This window comes from Carya illinoinensis, chromosome 3, assembly GCF_018687715.1.
Source record: "Carya illinoinensis cultivar Pawnee chromosome 3, C.illinoinensisPawnee_v1, whole genome shotgun sequence".
Taxonomy (NCBI): domain Eukaryota; kingdom Viridiplantae; phylum Streptophyta; class Magnoliopsida; order Fagales; family Juglandaceae; genus Carya; species Carya illinoinensis.
Window position 1 is genome coordinate 33268786 of NC_056754.1, and position 9512 is coordinate 33278297.

Sequence of the window (9512 nt, forward strand, 5' to 3'; positions counted from 1 at the left end):
AGAAAATGGGAGAGAGAGAGAGAGAAATATGAGAGAGAAAAGAAATGAGAGTGAGGTTGAAACCTCAAGAAAAAAAGAGGGTGAAAAGAAAAACAAGAGTGAAGAAAGTGAGAGAAAAACAAAAAGAGAAGTGAGTTTTTATGCTAAGGCGAGGTTTTACACTAACGAATTTAATGACTCTTTGCCTAGTGTTGTTGTTTCTTTGTTGCGGGGCTATGAGATCATGATTCCTACTGATGTGTTTAGTGGATTGCCACATATTAGAGAGATAGAGCATTCCATTGATTTTATCAATAGGGGTAGTATTTCACGTTTTTTAAAAGTGGTGAATGTTTTTTCAAAGGGTTACATTATATTTAAGTCTGGTTTATAAATCTATACCTTCCGATTGGGAATTGTGGGAATTGAGTTCCTAATTGAGTTATCCAATGAATTAAGAATAATTAAAATACCAGATTTGTGCAAGGGATTCCTGATGCTCTACTGTTTGTCAAATTTGAGTACTTTTTCTGTTAATCACTTTGCTTCACTTGAATTTACATTTAAAATTAATTTTTGTTCTCTATTACTTATTTAATATTTTTCTTTAGTTTCTTTATTCCTCTTGCTATTCTTTCAATTTGTCTCCCTGTGGAATCGACACCCCAAAGTTGTGCTACAACTACCGCGTTATTCTTTGGGCGTAATCAAATTTTGGCGCCGTTGCCGAGGAGACGGTAGAAGAATTGTGAGATAGTTTTTCTTTTCAACAGTTTGTAAAGGCGGTAACTTCGTTCCCTATTTTAGCTTGCTGCATCTTTTTTTTATTTTCTTTTTCTTTTTGTAGTTTTTTTAGAGTTATTTTCTCTACTTTGCATGCACAGGTATAGAGACGCTTTGGGTCGGTTTGCTTGTAGACCTGTGTTAGAGTCAGAGTTTAATTTTTCTGATCATTTTTTTGATAATTCTTCTAATTCTGAGAAAATGAGTGAACACGAAGATCAACCCACTAAGACCCTTCAGGATTACCTCCAACCTACACGTACAGCCACACCATCATGCATCATATTCGCCAATTGGATTTTAAAATAGGGATGATACAGTTACTCCCTACTTTTCATGGTTTGGAAAATGAAAATCCATATGTGCACATTAGGGAGTTTGAGGAAGTAGTTGCGACTTTTCATAGTCAAAATGCAACTGATGACATTGTGAGACTTAAGTTCTTTCCTTTCTCTTTGAAGGATAGAGTTAAGAGTTGGCTATACACTTTGAGACCATGATCTATTGGGTCATGGAATGAGATGACTCAGGTATTCTTTAATAAATACTTTCCCTAACATAAGACCAATGCTTTAAAAAGGCAAATCTCCACCTTTGTACAAAAGGACAGTGAGACTTTGTATCAGTCTTGGGAGAGATTTAAGGAGCTATTGAGTATGTGTCCTCACCATGGGTATGAGAATTGGCATATAGTGAGCTATTTTTATGAGGGACTTACACCTAGAGAGCGTCAATTTGTGGAGATGATGTGTAATGGTGAGTTCTTACAGAAAGATCCTGATGAGGCCATAGAATACCTCAATGAGCTTGCTGAAAAAGCTCACACTTGGACTGGAGCTAGTGCTACTGAGAGCACAAATAGGTCATGACCTGTAGGAAACCTAAATGGTGGTGAAATTTACCATCTCAGGGAAGAAGATAACCTAAAGACTAAGGTTGAGATGCTCACTAGGGAGCTAGAGGTGTTGAAGAATAAAGACTTAAAGCCAACACACATGGCTAATCATGCAGAGTCTTTTGGACGATGTTTTGTGTGTGGTGGGGTAGATCACCTTGCCCAAGAGTGTCCCACATTTGCTGAGATGAGAGGGATGTATGAGGAACAATGTAATGTCTTAGGTATGTACATGAAGCCTGTTGCACCTTTCTCTGATACCTACAATCCTGGGTGGCGTAATCACCCCAATTTTAGCTGGAAGTCTGAAAACCAGCCGCCTACACAACCCCCTAGATCATATCTTGCACCATATCATGCACCTTCATCTTCTAGGAGTCCTTTAGAAGACACTTTGCATGCTTTTATTGAGGCACAGAGTAAAACTAATCAAAAGTTTGAATCTTTGATTATGCAGGTTGTTGAAGAAAACAAAGCGATAAAAAGTCATATATCCAAGATAATGAGCTCCTTGAGTGTGAATGAGTGTGGCAAGTTTCCTTCTCAAGCTCAATCCGCACCCCAAGGTCAGCATATGGCATAAAAAAATTTAAAAGAAGTCAATGCCATTATGACAAGAAGTGGTAAGTCCTTACACATCCCAACAACTGATAAGCAAAAGGATGTTGAAGAGGAACAAAGCAATGATAGCACCGAGTTCCCCAAGGATGTCGAGGTAATCAAGAGTCCAGTTAAGGTTCCATTTCCTCAAGCTTTAAAATCTGGTATGCGAACTTTGGATCCTAGTAATGAAATCTTGGAGAACCTCAGACAGGTAAAGATTAACCTTCCTCTTTTGCATGTTATTAAACAAGTTCCCACTTATGTAAAAGTTCTTAAAGATTTGTGTACAGTTAAGAGGAAGCACCATGTTAAGAAGACAACATTTATGACAGAGCAAGTTAGTGCTCTAATTGAGCAGCGAATTCCTCCTAAGTACAAGGATCCTGGTTGTCCAACCATTGCATATAATATTGGAAATCATGAGTTTGGGCAAGCCTTGCTAGATCTAGGAGCTAGTGTTAATTTGATGCTTTATTCCATTTATTTGCAGCTTGGTTTGGGTGAAATTAAGCCTACTTCTGTCGTGCTTCAGTTGGCTGATCGTTCAGTTAAGAAACCGAGAGAGATAGTTGAGGATGTTTTGATCCAAATTGACAAGTTTTATTATCCTGTTGATTTCTTAATTTTGGACACTCAATCAGTTGTTGAGTCTAACTGTAAAGTTCCTCTCATATTAGGTAGACCTTTCCTTGCTACGGCTAATGCACTTATAAATTGCAGGAATGGGTTGATGAAGTTATCTTTTGGAGACATGACCATGGAGGTCAACATTTTCCATATTGAGAAGCAGCCAACAGATGACGAGTGCCACCAAACGTATATGATTGATGCACTCATTGACAAGGGAGTTCACACAACTCATGATTTTGATCCCCTTGAATATTCCCTTGTGAATTCTGAGTTTAATACATCTGTTAGTGATTCATCTGATGTTATTGATATTTGTGCTGTTTTTGATGAAATTCAGGATTATGGCACACAGGTTTAGCAACAGAAATTTGAGGAGTTGCCTAAGAAATGTGGAAAACAGATTCCTGTAAGTATGAAAGCACCAAGAGTTAAATTGAAATCTTTGCCTAAGTCTAAAGTCTATAAGGTTAAAATGAAAATGTTTCATGATAAAAATATTCTTAGGAAGAGGTTTAAACCTAATGACCGAATATGCTTATATGATTTTGGATCTCACAAGCACAAAGGAAAACTTCGGTTTAGGTGGACCGATCCATTTCTAGTGAAAAATATTTTTGTAAATGGGGTGGTAAAAATAGAGGATCCTAAGGATGGTCGGATCTTTAAAGTAAATGATCAACGCCTTAAAATACTAATTGATAGGCAAGTTCCGGATGTGGAAGACATTCCACTTGTGGATCCAGTCTATCAATCTTGACCACACCACCAAGATATGGGTTTCTTTATTTATTTTGTTTTGCTTTGTTTTGTTTTTATTTTTTCTTATTTTCTTTCTTTTCCTTTTTGTTTACTGTTGTTTTCTTTGTTTTTGATTGCAAGATAGTTTCATTTCATCATTTCAAATTACCTTCTTTGGTGTTTAGGGAGCTACCCACGTCACTCATCAGGTGTATTCTACCATTTTCAGTTACTCCCCATTCAATTTTGATTCTTAAACATTGAGGACAATGTTTCATTTAAGTTGGGAGGTGGTGGTGCAAATTCAGTATTTAAAATGCTTGTTGAAACTCTTTGGCATATTTTCATGTGTCAATTTTTTTTAATTTACATCACACGTGCATCATTTTCACATGTGTACTCATTCTCATTCATAGTCATCTTCGTGATTTCACCAAACCCACCATAATCATTTTTGCTGAAGCATTCACAGAACCCTTAATGCACTTATCCAAGTTTTGTGGTAATATGGTGGTTTGACACATGTAGCTAGAGAACTCTTTTACTTAAGTATTCATGTGAGTTTGGAGAGGATTGAGAGCATACAAATGCAGTAAATTGTGATGAGCGTTCATTGATCTGTTGATTGGGCACTTCTTTCGAGAATATCATTACATGGTTTGCAGTACAATGGTGGATATACTTGGGATATGACGAAGGTCAACTTAGGATTAGCGTTTGAGCCTTTCAAGCTATCCTTTCCATCATAGACCCCTAGTAGCCAACTTTGAGACAATAAACACTTGTAGCTTGTTCTTTTCATATGCCCATATCATCCATGCCTCTCCACATTGGAGTATAACCTATACACGGATTTTCTTACCCTTTTTACTTCCAAGTGTATACTAGGTGTGGAATTTGTATTTTCTTTCTTTAATTTTATCATTTTCAATTAAGAAGAAGAAGAAGACGACAGAAAAAAGAGAAGAGTACAAGTTGCAAAGTGTTCAATTGAGTGAGCTCCAAAAAAAAAAAAAAGTTGGTAGAGATGGAAAGAATACAAAAGTGGCATGTGTTTGTCCATCAAATTGTTGAAAAAAAAAAAGAGGAAGAAGAAGGAAAAGCATTATTATTTGATGATCTGAAAAGTTGGAGAGTACATCAAGTGAGAAGTATGGTCTATTAAAATATTTAATAAAATTCCCTTTGTATGTACTTGGAAGTTTTTGAATCCCTTTCATCCTTTTTTTTTCATATAGCTCCGAAACCAAGCCACATTACAACCTTTTTTGTTGACCATTCTGATCCTAAGTAAGTTGTTGGAAAGATTGATAGAAGTCTCATTTGTTAGTGTTCCTATCATAAGATCAATGTTTGCTTTTTGCTTGTACATAATTGCCTAATTTTCCATGAGAGTGTGTATACACCCATTGTCAACTCCATAGAGAGAGCCTTTACACGAAACACTATTATACCTGTGAGTTATGGAGTTGAACCTTTTACTTAAGATGTTCTTGATGTTGCATGTGTCAAGGTTAGTGGTACGATGGTTATGGCTTGGAGAACACACACACACTCTGTGGATTGCTATAGGTGGATTGATCTTAATGGATTATTGGATTCCTTAAATTGTTTTGATATGTGAATCTGGAAAGTGTGATTTGATGGCCTTTATGTGTGATTTTCTTTGGTCTCTTTCGTTGTTTTGACATGAAATTGCTAGGGAATAGCAAGGAGTAAGTTGGGGGGTGTGATGAGTGTGCAAAAGTGCACTCTATATATCCTATTATTGGACTAAAATGCTAAAATGTGAATAGAAATCATAGGAATTAATCTGTATTCTTAAATTGAATTTCTATTTACGTTGGGATACTCCTAAGCAGTTTTTTTATGTCTAATTTCAGAGTTTATAAAAGAGCAAGTCAAGCCTAGTCAAATTCAAAGGAGGACATTCATGGGGTTTGAGAGCAATTTGGAAGAAAAGGAAAAGAAAAAAATCACAAAATGAAACCATAAGAAGTCCAAGTCCGAAATTTGCTAGGAGACAATCTGGACATACTTTAGTTTTTTGATTGTATCTTTTTATTCACATATCAGATTGATGTGATTCTTGATGCATTGGAAAGATATCTTAAAGGGATATAACTTTGTCTCTAATAAGGATTTCCAAATTTGAACTCCTGAAGGCTGTACATGGCTGCCAAGATAAGTCCTAAAATTTAGGCGATTTTTTTATGCGGAAATTAAGAGGACATTAGGGTTTCTTTCCTACCCTATATAAGCATATCATTAGCACGAAATTGGGGGGAGGGGGGGGGGGAGGAAGAGGCACAAGAGGCAGATCTGAAGAGAGGAGAAAATCACTTCCATGGCCACCGTTCGCTTCAGTTTTCTCTGGAGATTTTTGTTGTCCAGTATATTTATGGGTAACTAAATTCTCAAGTAGGGTTAGGGATGAACTTGCACATTAGATGGTATTTCTCATTTATTGTTAATTCATGTATTTGATTTTCAATTGCTAAAACTCTTTTGTTTTATCATTCTCAATTCATCGTTGATGTTTTCTTCTCCGAATAATCATAGAATTTATTGTGTTTATGGATTCAGTCATGCTTTTTCTATTGAATGGATTAGTTCTTTGATTATGTTTGGATCAATTATTTATCTATATTGATTTAGTTTTTTGCTGCAATATCGCTTCCTGAGTATATTGTCGTCATTGGATTTTTTCAATAGGGGTAGTAATTCACGTTTTTTAAAAGTGGTGAATGTTTTTTCAAAGGGTTACATTTTATTTATGTCTGGTTTATAAATCTATACCTTCCGATTGGGAATTGCGGGAATTGAGTTCCTAATTGAGTTATCCAATGAATTAAGAATAATTATAATACCATATTTGTGCAAGGGATTCCCGACGCTCTACTATTTGTCAATTTGAGTACTTTTTCTGTTAATCACTTTGCTTCACTTGAATTTACATTTAAAATTAATCTTTGTTCTCTATTACTTATTTAATATTTTTATTTAGTTTCTTTGTTCCTCTTGCTATTCTTTTAATTTGTCTCCCTGTGGAATCGACACCCCAAAGCTGTACTACAACTACCGCATTATTCTTTGGGCGTAATCAAGTACCTTCTCAAAATTTTGAGTCACCACAATTTCCTCAAAATCAGCAAAAAATTTGAATACCTAATTATCTTAAAAAATCACGCTTTTGCGCGCATTCTAGTGACTCGCCAAAATATATCATGACTATGTCCTCATAAATTAAGACCATCAAGTACAAGCTCGATCAACAACTACGAACAAGAAAGCATTTACCATATTTTGATAGAAAAACTAATAATAATATACCTCCAAAAGCCACAAATTATCACTCATTCCTTAGTTGGCTCTAGCTACCTTAATCCAAAATCAACATTTTATAACTACATCCATGATCATAGACAGGAAGCCAATACCAAATCAACCTCAGCATCCCAAATTGAAAACAAGTAATTTCATTCCAAAATATACTCGTTTCATCTAAGATAAAGAACATCCCTTAAAAGGCTCGAATACATATCGACCAACCAACAAAAGTGACTATAAACTTCTACCCAATAACCTATACCTAAAAGTTCATCAGCTAAATTTTGAATACCATCTATTTTGGTGGTGACTAGACCCAAAAAAAACCATCCTTGAACTCACCAAAATATTATTGAGACCTTCTTGGTAACTCACCCACCTCCTTGTACTCTCAAAAGCTGTAATATTAAAACTTTTAATTCCTTCAATCACACATCACAAATAAACCTCAAGGTAGGTCGTACTGTTTAAAATCATCACTCCACCAAAAACTATTCTATAACACTCATGGATCCTAATGCTTATTACCTCGCGTATCTGATTAGGCTAATCACCATTGATGCCTAAGCTTCCACTTCCAAGATTTTATTAACCACCACACATGGCAACTCAATAATCTCTCTTCAAGTTAAATAATAATGTCTATAATTCTCTTAACTGGACACTCAATCTCCAAAGGAAAGAATAGTCTCAAAATTTAAATTCCTATGTGGCCTCAAGTCACAATTAATTCCTAAAGATAATCACTACAATCATTGCCAAGCAACATTCTGTTGAGTAGCATGTTTCGACTGAACACCCTAATCGACTCACCAATAACTCCAAGTCAAAATCTATTGAATTAAATACTATCGTACATAATCCACTTCAACACCTATCAAAGCCCATTCTTCCAATTCCAAATATGGGACAAAGGCCTATACTCTTCAAATCCAAATCCACTCACCACTATTACGTGTTGATCTCATGCATCCTTAGCCAAAACCAATAATCATTCAAACATACAAGAAATCCATTACTACAATTTCCATCACCTGAACTTATATCTGCAAATCAACATGAATCATTCTTGAATTTTTTCAACTTATATCCTTAAAATCAGCAAACAACTATTGCTTAAAGTTTTGTATTGAAAATGACCTTAAACCTATTAATAATCCGTTTCCAAAAGTCTCCGGAACATAAAGCCTCAACTTCAATCGAATTCCATACCAACAAATAAACTATAGTTTCCAAAACCTCGATGGATCTATTTCTTCCGAATCAATAAAAATCATTTCCTAAAATCTGCTACTACAACCTCAAGTTAACAATAATCATTTTTTGAACTAGATCGATATCTTCAGTCATCAGAGAAATACCCGAACTAGATCATTACCTTCAACCCCCAAAGAAATACTCTCCAGAAAATTTCCATATCAATAACTCAACTCAGATCAACCTCATTTTAATGGTTACAAACTAATCACTCTCTAGAGTAGATCAAGCTAGTGCACATAGTCTGCAAAACTAAGAACTTAAATCTTATTATAAATCAGCCCTTCAAGCCTACAACTCTAAAACCTTAAACCATATAAGGTTGATTTCCGGAAATCCTCAAGATCGATGGCCTCAAATCTAAAACATCACCTTATAAAGCTTGCAAATTCTTAAGCCTCAATTGCTACGAAATTGCTTTTTCGTGTCGGCAAAATCTATAACCTCTAATTTAATTAATCTCTCAAATGCTTGTTGAACCTACTACCATAAACCCCACAAGCTTATTTCATAACATAAATATAGGGCCTCAAACCTTAGACAAAATTCTCTTAAACCTATCCTTAAAGTTCGTTGAACCTACACTCTCTTATTCTATAGCCTCATTACATAGATTCTACATAACCTAGGACCTCAATCATCTTAAGTGACTTAAAGTAAATTCCCCTCCTCATTGCGTCATGAGTTCGTATTCCAAAAAGATCAAGCATACCATGACATTCCCTTCAGACCTTGACGTTATAAAGGCAAACCACATCCTGAGAATTCAAGCTTACTACACTAAATGTTCATGCCTAATAATAGTATTCTCTATTATACCATCTTCCTGCCATAGCATAACCCTTAACCCCACTTTCAACTCTGAACAAAATAAAGCAAAATAAATCAAAACAAAATAAATAAAATTAGAAATAAACCAATTAAATAAAATAACATACACAGAAATAAATAAAACAATAAAACAACATACTTTCAATTCAAATAAGATCAAGTCAAACCAAACCAAACCAAACCAAATCAAATTAAATGGAATTAAATAAAATAAATTCAAATTTAATAAAATGATTTCAAATCAAATACAATCAAATCTAGTTAAATAAAAACAATTCAAATTAAATAAACAAAATAATTTCAACTCAAGCATTTAAAACTTTCTGGTACTCCACCTATGGGACATATGGTTTTACCCAGAGTTGAACTGCTCTGATACCACCTGTGATGCCCCCAACTCCCACGTATGGATACGTAGAAATCGAGGCGTTGGGATGATGACAACACGGGTTACACACCCCATCGC

At 35.1% G+C, this 9512-nt stretch overlaps 1 non-coding gene across 1 annotated transcript; it reads right to left on the reverse strand.

Annotated features, from left to right (window-relative positions):
* Positions 1-1330: 1330 nt before the first annotated feature.
* Positions 1331-1438, reverse strand: LOC122305884. Its single transcript, XR_006241314.1, has one exon. It is a non-coding gene; the product is annotated as a small nucleolar RNA R71 (small nucleolar RNA).
* Positions 1439-9512: the final 8074 nt, after the last annotated feature.